Consider the following 12,361-nt stretch of genomic DNA (forward strand, 5'->3'; position numbering starts at 1 on the left):
CTACACGAGGGCTATCTGCGCTAGCCGTCCCTAATTTAGCAGTGTAAGTCATCACCACCCACCGCCAACTTTTGGGTTAATTTTTCTTACTAACGAATAGAGGAATTGACTGTCACATTATAACGCTCCTAAAGGCCATGCATGTATTGTGGGACGGGGAAGTGAGCCTGCGACTCGTATATTGGTGGTCGAGTGCCCTATCACAAGGCCATGTCAGGCCTCCAGCACTCAATAACGGTATTATATATGCGAGTCATATACAGTGTGTGTGACTTAGAGGGTGGTCCACACTCTTCTTTATTCTGTATATGCTTGTACGGACTCACTAATCAACAAACTCAAGAAATAACTGGACCTTTCTCATGGACAACAACAGCGATCCGCTCGATTGTGAGTCTGTCTAGTAATGTATATCGAAAATGGTTTACTCGACTCGTATTTTGAGGGTCGCGGGTTCGAGTCCCCTTCACATTAAACATGTTCGTCCTTTCAGCTGTTGAGAGTTACAAAGTTACAGTTAATCCCACTATTCGTTGGTAAAGGAGTAGCCCAAAAGTTAGCGGTGGGTGGTGATGACCAGTTGCCTTCCCTCTCGCGTTACACTTCTAAATTAGGGACGGCTAGAGCAGATAGCCTTCATGTAGCTTTGCACGAAATTCTGTGTGTTTTATCTTATAGCAAAGCCACATCGGGCTATCTGCTGAGCCCACCGAGGGGAATTGAACCCCTGATTTTAGCGTTGTAAATCCGGAGGCATACCGCTGTACTAGCGATGGGCGCACGAAATTCAAAACAAATAAAGAGACGTAGTATTCAGCTTTGGTATTCAAAAGAATTCTAGGCTCCTTATACAATAAAATCCAAATACAGAATATATACATTTATTGTATTCTTTTGATATATTAAGGTCGTTAAAATATTCTCAAAAAATTAATTAATTAAACCTATGAAACTGTAGAGTAATTAGGTTTCTTGTTACGATGTTGTAAGAAATATTCTAAATTTCCTCTAATCCTTTGTTTGTTCGTAATTAATCGTAAAACTTCCCAATGAGCTGTCCGTGCTCTGCCCACCATTGGTACCGAAACCTGCTTTCAAGCCTTTAAGTTCAGCAGACACGCATGGGCTACTGGAGGTTTCTCTGAATGAAAAAATATAATTACAGTTTCATACTTTACGAAATATATTATGTAACTTGTGTATATTTACCTTGTTTTTATTATATACATAAGTTACATAATATATTATTATTATTATTTTATCTAGAGCCGAAAGAAATTTAATTGATTTGAAGGATTTGTCCAAGAAACTGAAAACACTTTTCTATTTATTTTCACATGCACACAAATAGCTTATAAAGAGATTGTCCACAAATAGGTTTAATGGAAAACGTACTGTAGAGACTAAAGCGCTAATTCCTTTTCGGATCGTGTTTACCAGTTGTTCCTTATGTTACTCCGTACACGTCTTGTGTGACGTTATTTACAAATATCTATAGTCTTCCCTAGACTTGAAAAGCATGACCAGTTGAATAGACAAAAAGAGCCATTGTGAGTAAACTTCTAACACAATAGATAAAAGTGGCCAATCATCGTGTTTACACTATAAGACTAACAACAAAACCTGAAAATGTAGTGGGACACTTTAGTGCAATATGTTTCCATAGAAATAAGAGATTATAACTAATCTTCGGGTGGCCTAAATGACAAAGACTGAGTGTTTATGCGAGTGTTTCTTTAAAATATCATTCTATTTACCACAATGAATTAGGATGTTCACTTACAGTACTGCATACCAGCGAGTAATAAATAAAGTCATGTTATAGATGGATGACGCCAATGCTCCCTTCCTCCAAATTTTCAGACAAACCACCTACCCCCCCCCCTACAATCCTTACACAATGTACGAACAAAGCATAGAATAGAAAGACTGATTTAGGGAAAAGTACTGAGCCAGAAAATGACGTGGATCCATATTCCAGGTCAAGAAAACCCAGTGAAGGAACGGTGACCTTTATTTCTGTTTTTATTCCACTTACGACACATTTGAGGTTAGGGGAGCGGAAAAGCTCCCTTCACAGAGGAGTTTATTTGAATGTTGCTGGCCACAGAGATAGCTAAGTGTAAGACTCTTTATTAACAGCAACGATCATACAGCCAACGAGTGTTCTGGTCACGAAATCACAGTTATCTCAAATTCGCACGTGACACCATCTCCTCTCACTCCTCTACCATCAGTAAGGCTTAAAAAAAAAAAGTTAGTGAACCATTCTTATATCCCAAACTTTACTGGGTCGGAGATATCGGCGTCTAAGAACAACTCCCTCTGATTGTTCCCAAGTAAAAGACGAAGCACTACCAACCTAAGACTTTAGAAGGTGGAAAGTTTCCTAATAACTTTTAGACAACGCAGGATGTCGAAGAGTCGAATGTACAAGCCAGCTCGTATTTCTCCGCTGAACAACCAGTAGACGCTAGAGGCGAGGACAATGAAGACCAGAAGGTGTAATCGTTTGCTTTGAACTCCCGGTTCGTAGCACGCTTCGGCTCATTAGATCTACTTTCTTGTTTGGTAGGATTTTGAAGGCGTCACAAAAACGGACTTTGCATTCGGTTCCGAGAATTACTGGGGTAAAATGTTCAATAGAAAGTGGGATTTTGAAAGAGACCATGATAAGTCTCTCTTTTATCTTTTACTACACATTTTTTCTTTTTTTCTAGTCTAATCCAAACGTTTTATTTTCATGGTTGACCTCTTTCCTTATTCACCAGTAAACTTGAAGGTTTATAACGCTAATAACAGGAATTTGATACCCGTAGTAGGCACAGCACAAATAGACCATTCTGTACGTTTGTGCTTAACAAAAACAAACAACAAACGTTCATAGTTAACAAGATTTGTTTGTCGTAGAACAAAGACACACTAAGCTATCTGCTGTGTCCACCGCGATGGATCGAAACCCAGATTTTAGTCTATATATTTAAGTTTTTTGACACCGGTGTCACAGGTTTATCATTTTATTTCAAATTCAACAATAAAATATTAAGAACTGGTTAAAATAACTTGTTTAAAACTGTGAATAGACTGATTTAAAATCTAGGCTGAAAACATTACATAACATTTATTATAATGAGTTCTTTATTATAATGAGTTACAACAAATTCGTGTATAAAACCATATACATGTTAAAGGTTGCTTGGTTTTGGTTTTGAATTTCGTGCAAAACCACTCGAGAGTTATCCTTAATTATGAAGTGATAGACTGTATAAGAAGGTAGCCAGTCGACATCGCTTACCGTCAACACTTCGGTTGCTCTTTACCAACGAAATATGGGATTTACCGTCACATTATAACACTTCCAAGGACTAAAAGTGTTTTTTTGGTAAAGGGATTGGGGCCCTTAGAATGCGAGTCTAGGGCCTCAGCCATTCCACTATGTTTGGCCACGTGGCGAAGAAGGAAATAAACTGTGGTGGGCAGAGCACACTTAGCTCATTGTGTAGCTTTGTGCTTAATTCCAAACAATCATCCAATCATTAAACATTGTTAATTATCGCGTGTGTGAAAGCGTTTTCAATTATGGTTATACTTATGAATGTTATTTAGCATTTTGTGGTTAACGTGTGGAACCAGAAGTAAATTAAATCTCCTTAACCGTCGAACTGTTTTAGATATTGTCAGGATTACGGCCGAAATTGTCGTTTTAGGAGATAGTATCGCGTGCTGATAAAAATGGATGTATAAAGTTCGTAGCTTATAAATTTCTGATGTACGCAGGTGTCTTCATCAATGTATGTTTATTACCATTACTTGTAATTGAGTTTTCATTAATATAATATGGTTCTCAATAATTCAAATAAAGAATAGAAGTTGGCCCAACCCTAACGCAGTGCTACTAACACCTAGTACCAGACACAGACAATTAACACCTAGTACCAGACACAGACTATTAACACCTAGTACCAGACACAGACTATTAACACCTAGTACCAGACATAGACTATTAACACCTTGTACCAGACACAGACTATTAACACCTTGTACCAGACACAGACTATTAACACCTTGTACCAGACACAGACTATTAACACCTTGTACCAGACATAGACTATTAACACCTTGTACCAGACACAGACTATTAACACCATGTACCAGAACATAGGTTATTAACACCTTGTGCCAGACATAGACTATTAACACGGACATTGTACCAGACACAGACTATTAACACCTTGTACCAGACACAGACTATTAACGCTTTGTATACGAACTGCAGTCTGTTTAACTTTATTTATCGTTATAAATTACGTTTACCATACAGTTTACCCATGTAAACATGTTCGAAGGTAGATACGACTGTACCAAATTAGTTAGTAAATGGTTTCCTGGCTTACTAAAGGGTTCTTGTTTATTTTTTACTAATTGCTTTACATCTTCACCTAATTTGTGTCCCTAACTGGAAATATGTCTAAAATAACTTAAAGTTATAGTTTACCGTTTATGCCAAGGATAAATACTTGTCGATTCAATAACGAGATAATATGAATTATTTATAAAGTGATTTATTGATAGCAGATACTAGGGTTAATCCCTTAGTACAGATATTAGATAGATAGATATTTCAATCCAGGTACTACTAGCAAGATGTTATTAGAGCACTACGAACTCGCAGGTTCGATACCTAGATAACTTGAATTGTTTAAAAATTGCATTGCTAATAGCACATATGGGTTCATCCTCTTCAGCTTAAATGATAAGGGAGGTACCGGATTCGATCTCGAGATTGGCAAAATATTAGAGTGTCATTGAAACCCGTGCTTACAATATACATAGGACTTAATAATAACTTTCAAGTTCCATACCTAGACTCACCTTTCTTTGTGACATGCATGTGGTCATGGCGATTATTTTCACACGAGCCTAGACTTGAGTGACCGTTTCCGATTGGAACAGATACCCCAAGTCCGGTGTTGGGACCTAACGTAACCGGCGATGAGGGCGGAGGTACGCCGTGAAAATGATGAGAAGTAGCCGTCGGGTACCACGGCCACGGCTGGAGCACCGTTTAACATCCTCAGTTTGTCGTAAACCGTCTCTGGCCCAGCCATGGAAACTTGAGGAGAGGTCCGGTGAGGATCCTTTTGAGACGAGAGGTTCCTTAAAACTCTATTGATTGAAGAAACCTAAGTGAAATTGTTAAAATGCCTTAGATTTTGTCAAATATTCTGGTATATATAGGCATGTACTTGACATTTCAATACATATATATAATTTACGTACTAGTATTTCACTCAATTTGCATTTCTTTCTAACAACACAAAATTTCGCCAATAGGGGACGCTGTTATAAATGTTATTTTAAAAATAAATGTTTAAATTAGTCATCTGTGTTTCTGTACTCATTAACAAAATGCTCAGAATTTAACAAAATACTGAAACACGCGAAAAAACAGATTCGGAAATCAAAGAATAACGAAACATGTTCAAATATGTTTATTTCACGGTCTTTTATTTAAAATATAAAAATGTTAATTTTTTATTAACGTCGAACAACATAAGCAGTACTCTCAAAAATAACTTTTAGAGTAATTTTAAAATTTTACAATATAAAAGATTTTGTTAAATTTTAACAACACGTACACGTACGCACACACACAAAAAAATTAACATGCACCTTTAAGAGTCGCTCAAAGTAGATCTTGTACCTAGCAATATAAATAATACGCTTCGGAACAACCTTACCTGTTGTTTGAAAACACAATGTCGTTATAATCACGTGACGACTGGCTTGAGTTTCAGTTTTAATGTTTTTATTTGCAAAGTATTTCACACAGATAACCCTTAACCCGCGTGTAACTTCTTAAAATTAACATTACTCTTAATAAAAATCCTATGGGCTTTCTCAGCTTATTTAGGGTCAAAAATACGCATGCGCATTTCATTCGCAAATCATATATTTATCACGTTGTGTAATTGAGTGTATGAATGTAGAGGGCGAGCTTAGATGTTAGATTACATTTATTAATATTGGTATAAAGGTGTTCCTTTGTACTGATTTATTTGGGGCGTGAGTTGTTGTATAATATTACTACTTAATACAACTCTTATATACATTATTAAGTGGTCAATACACTTAACTGTATTACAAAACTTCCCCAAAACTAGACCATAAAGATACATTAACACTCTTTATTAAATATTAGTTTAGTATGAAACTAGTTTCTTTTCGCGCTTTCTTTCTTGTTTAGCAGGAAACCGTATTATGCTAGTAGTTTAGAAAATAAACAAACGACGACGGACAAACAGAACAACGTGAATCAAAACATAAACGTACTACATGTTTCGATAGTACGTGAATAATGCGTATCAAAATACAGTGAAAATGTGTGAATTGTTTTGTAATATAAATATTATTATGTTCACACATCATATATCGTACGTACGCTCTCTACAAGCTAATGAAGAATTATTACAGTGTTACTCGTTGTAAGACTGAGCCGCGCAGATAGCCCTCGTGTATCTTTGCGCGAAATTCAAAACAAGCAATACTAGGCCTATTTCAATTCTAAACAACATGTCATTAACCTAGTTCCTTGGAGCGTTCAAGATTTAAAAGAATGTATCTGAGCCAGCCTGAAGAACACTAGATCGAGAGAAACGTGTCGTGGGTAATGAATATGGCAAATATAACGTGATAGGAACATTATTAGTGTAATTATTGAAATTCCCAAATAAAACAGATTAAGAAAATGGTGTTTAAAAGTGAAATAGGCTTAATAGTAATGTCTTATGACTAGTATAATTGCTGTTTGTTAATTTAGTACAGGGTTATATGCGTCTTATATACGCTTTTAAATAACTTAAAGGTTAAATATTTGATCATAAACTTCCAAAAACACCTTGAAACAACAAAAACGGAACAAACCCAAATACATGTTTAGAATTGTTTATTTATATAAAAGATGCCCCCCCCTCATTTTCTGATAAGATTATTTTGCCCCTCCCCCAGTGGCATAGCCGTATGTCTACGGACTTAAAACGCTAGAAATCGGGTTTCGATACCAGTGTTGAGCAGAGCAGAGATAGCCCATTGTGTAGCTTTGTGCTTAACTTCATACAAACAAATAATTCAATAGACCTGAATGTTTGTTTGTTTTTTGTTTTTGAATTTCGCTTCAAGTAACACGACGGCTATCTGCGCTATCCTTTCCTAATTTAGCAGTATAAGACTAGAGAAAAGACAGCTAGTTATCACCACCCACTACCAACTCTTAACTTGACTTGATTTGTGATAAATAAGCAAAGTCACATCAGGCCACCGCTGAGTCCACCGAGGGGAATCGAACCCCTGATTTTAGCGTTGTAAATCCGTAGACTTAGCGCTATACCAGCGGAGGACTGCCAACTCTTAAGCTACACTTTTACCAACGAATAGTGGGATTGACTGCACGTCCTAACTCCCCCTCACGGCTGAAAGGGCGAGCATGTTTGGTGTGACGGGGATTCAAACTCGCGACCCTCGGATTACGCGTGGAGCACCCTAACCACCTGGCTATACAGGGCAGACCTGAATGACACTCTTGCACCTTAAGCATATAAAAACCTCGTCAAAACCCAAACAAAAATATATATTTATTCTTTTAAAAAGATGTCACTAATACGGTCGATAGGCCTGCTGTTTCGCTTGTCAAAGCTTTCTAAAGCCATGTTGGATTCGCCTGTCAAATGCTCGTGACACAAATGCTCGTGAGATATTTCTTTTTCAACTACCCTTGAATATTTTCCAAACATCGAACCTCGACTGGAAACGCTCCTTATTGGAATAATCGGATACACGACCACCTATGGTACAAGCGATTAATAGCGTGTATCTAAGCAACTGGCCATAACACTGAACAGCTCATCTAAGGGTGTATCTCATCTAAGTAGATGGGCAATATTAGTGTTAGCTACTAATAAAAACAGCATAGCATAGCTCATAGACACACGAATTTTATTGTTAAAAAAACAATATATTACAGTACCATTAGTCCAAATACATGATTTGCGTTGTTATATACCATAAAAACCCATCTTGACACATGGATTTTTAAAAATGTTTCAAAATAGATGGTTATGTTGCTAAATATTTCAGATAACCATGTTTTAAAGCATATATAATTATTATGTTGCTAAGTGTATCATTAGAGCGTGCTAGGTGGCTTGTTTGTTTCTGGAATTTTGCGCAAAGCTACCCGAGATCTATCTGTGCTAGCCGGACCCTAATTTAGCAGTGTAAGGCTAGAAGAAAAACAGCTAGTCATCACCACCCACCGCCAACTCTTGGGCTACTCTTTATCAACGAATAGTGGGATTAACCGTCACATTATAACGCTCCCACGGCTGAAATGGCGAGCATGTTTGTTGTGACGAGGATCGAACCCGCAACCCTTGGACTACGAGTCGAGTGCCTTAACCACCTGACTATGCCGGGCCTGCTAGAAAGCATCTTAGCATGTTTTCTTTTATGCTGCTAAGTGACCTCGTACAACAATAGTTGAAAGTACATTATTATTATGCTGCTAAATAGAAAAAAGGCTTAAACACCAAAGCGCGTTATTCATTGATATATGTTGTTAATATTTTTTTTTAATGTTATAAAATCATAGAAAGAATTGTGAAACATTATGATTTATGATACCACTAAAGAACAGAACAGACACAGCAATTCGTTATTTTGATTATTAATGAAAAGCTCATACAATTAACATTTAATTCAATAATATGTGCAGTTAATTAGACCAGGTTACTTTATACAGAGCCATTTACGTAGAATAAATTACGTGTTGGTAACCATTTGATCTGAGATTTGGTTTGAATAAATCTCGCCACTTTACACGACAGGCGTACTGTTGATTACATGTACGATAAGTAATCTAAAGGCTATTAGAAAATTCCGTTCGTTATCGTAAAAATGCAATTTAGAATTCCTAACACCGATATTAAAATAAACACGTAAGTGAAACGCAATAAGAGAGGCCAACCTAACTCATTATATTTAGAGTCTAACCTAACTCATTATATTTAGAGTCTAATTTAACTCATTATATTTAGAGTCTAATTTAACTCATTACATTTAGAGTCTAATTTAACCCATTATATTTAGAGTCTAATTTAACTCATTATATTTAGAGTCTAATTTAACTCATTATATTTAGAGTCTAATTTAACTCATTATATTTAGAGTCTAATTTAACTATTATATTTAGAGTCTAATTTAACTCATTATATTTAGAGTCTAATTTAACTCATTATATTTAGAGTCTAATTTAACTCATTATATTTAGAGTCTAATTTAACTCATTATATTTAGAGTCTAATTTAACTCATTATATTTAGAGTCTAATTTAACCCATTATATTTAGAGTCTAATTTAACTCTCATTATATTTAGAGTCTAATTTAACTCATTATATTTAGAGTCTAATTTAACTCATTATATTTTAGAGTCTAATTTAACTCATTATATTTAGAGTCTAATTTAACTCATTATATTTAGAGTCTAATTTAACTCATTATATTTAAGTCTAATTTAACTCATTATATTTAGAGTCTAATTTAACTCATTATATTTAGAGTCTATGCTAACTCATTATATTTAGAGTCTAATTTAACTCATTATATTTAGAGTCTAATTCTAACTCATTATATTTAGAGTCTAATTTAACTCATTATATTTAGAGTCTAATTTAACTCATTATATTTAGAGTCTAATTTAACTCATTATATTTAGAGTCTAATTTAACTCATTATATTTAGAGTCTAATTTAACTCATTATATTTTAGAGGTCTAATTTAACTCATTATATTTAGAGTCTAATTTAACTCATTATATTTAGAGTCTAATTTTAACTCATTATATTTAGAGTCTAATTTAACCCATTATATTTTAGAGTCTAATTTAACTCATTATATTTGGAGTCTACATTTAACTTTCATTTATATTTGGAGGTCTAATTTAACTCATTATATTTGGGAGTCTAACCTAACAAACTATATTTAGAGTCTAATTTGGTCATTATATTTGACTCTAATTTACAACATTGTATTTAGAGTCCCAATTTAACGTTATTTAGAGTCTAATTTAACTCATTATATTTGAGAGTCTAATTTAGCCCATTATATTTGAGAGGGTAACCCAAACTGTATATTTAGTAGTCAATTTAACTCATTATATTTAGAAGTCTAACCTAACTCGTTATATTTAAAGTCTAATTTTAACTCATTCTATAGAGTGAATTGTGAAGTCTAACCTAACTCATTATATTTAGAGGTCTAATTCTAACTCATTATATTTAGAGTCTAATTTAACTCATTATATTTAGAGTCTAACTTAAACTCATTATATTTAGAGTCTAATTTAACTCATTTATATTAACTAGAGTCTAATTTAACTCATTATGTTAAGCTTTAGAGTCTAATTTAACTCATTATATTTAGAATCTAATTTAAATCAGACTCATTATATTTAGAGTCTAATTTAACTCATTATATTTAGAGTCTAATTTAACTCATTATATTTTAGAGTCTAATTTAACCATTATATTTATTTTATATTTGAGTCTAATTTAACTCATTATATTTAGAGTCTAATTTAACTCTCTTAGTTATATTTAGAGTCTAATTTAACTCATTATATTTAGAGTCTAATTTAACCCATTATATTTAGAGTCTAATTTAACTCATTATATTTAGAGAGTCTAATTTAACTCATTATATTTAGAGTCTAATTTAACTCTAGTTATATTTAGAGTCTAATTTAACTCCTTATATTTAGAGTCTAATTTAACCTCATTATATTTGTAGTCTAATTTTAACTCATTATATTTAGAGTCTAATAATATTTAGAGTCTAATTTAACTCATTATATTTAGAGTCTAATTTAACTCATTATATTTAGAGTCTAATTTAACTCATTATATTTAGAGTCTAATTTAACTCATTATATTTAGAGTCTAGCCTAACTCATTATATTTAGAGTCTAATTTAACTCATTATATTTAGAGTCTAATTTAACCCATTATATTTAGAGTCTAATTTAACTCATTATATTTAGAGTCTAGCCTAACTCATTGTATTTAAAGTCTAATTTAACTCATTATATTTAGAGTCTAATTTAACCCATTATATTTAGAGTCTAATTTAACCCATTATATTTAGAGTCTAATTTAACTCATTGTATTTAAAGTCTAATTTAACCCATTATATTTAGTTATCTATCACCGCATAGTTCAAATACACGCCCCCCAGTGACAGGGCAGTATGTCTGCAGATTTACAACGCTAGAAACTGTGTTTTGATACACGTGGTGGTCAGAACACAGATAACTCATTTTACAACTTTGTGGATAACTACAACCAATTAAACGAAATTAAATACATTTTCCCCTTTTTTATTTGAATTAATGTTATTGTTTACGTTACTGTGAAATTGTACTAATAAACGAAACATAATAGCTCTTACTGTTTAGTACAGTAATAGAAAGTATCTCTCTTTAAACTAAGTTATGAAGTACGTCCACATTGAACTGAATTATAAAATATATACTCTTTTAGATAAGTTACGAAGTAACTCCACTTTAAACTAAGTTATGAAGTACGTCCACATTGAACTGAATTATAAAATATATACTCTTTTAGATAAGTTACGAAGTAAATCCACTTTAAACTAAGTTATGACGTATAACTACGTTAAATTAAATCACAAAGTAAATCTATATTAAACAAAATCAGAAAGTGTTTTTACTATAGATTAAATTAGGAATTATGTCCACGTTAGACTAAAATGGAAACTATATCCATGTTAAAGTTATAAGGTATATCCACTGAAGATAAAGTCCGTATCAGTTCTTCCACATACAACTGTGTAGGACATGTGTGTGTGTCGTTATAGTGAAACCACATCGGGCTATCTATTGCATCAACCGAGAGAAATCGAAAACCCGATTTTAGCGCTTTAAATCCGAAGACTTACCGCTGATCCACCGGAAGACATAGAGGGCGTACAGACTTGCTAATTAGGATAACGTTCCTATCAAGATCAGCCAACAAACAAAACATTTTAACTAAAAATTATTTTTATTTTTATTTTAAAATTTCAGACATGAGACAATGTAAGTTCTTAAAGGAAAAAAGTCACAGTTTTCATTTAAACTCGAAATTTGAATATGGAGTTTTTATGTTTCAGAATTTTTCTTTCACTTATCTGGGCCTCGATACCCATTGGTAGACACAGCGGATAGCCTCTTGTCTTTCAGTTAATATTTAGTAGGTTTGTTTTCAAGTTTTCCTTACTTTGAATGCCCTCCAGTGGCACAACGGTAAG

General features: G+C 33.7%; 1 pseudogene across 1 annotated transcript in view; it reads right to left on the reverse strand.

The window, feature by feature from the left end:
• LOC143256491 (paired box protein Pax-6-like) overlaps positions 1-12,361 on the reverse strand; it is a 327,851-nt pseudogene that overhangs the window by 281,888 nt on the left and 33,602 nt on the right. The window contains exon 4 of the transcript XR_013031384.1: positions 4,873-5,183. The product of XR_013031384.1 is annotated as a paired box protein Pax-6-like (transcript). The remainder of the gene's footprint in view (positions 1-4,872; positions 5,184-12,361) is intronic.

This window comes from Tachypleus tridentatus, chromosome 7 (genome assembly GCF_004210375.1).
Source record: "Tachypleus tridentatus isolate NWPU-2018 chromosome 7, ASM421037v1, whole genome shotgun sequence".
NCBI classification, from domain to species: Eukaryota; Metazoa; Arthropoda; class Merostomata; order Xiphosura; family Limulidae; genus Tachypleus; species Tachypleus tridentatus.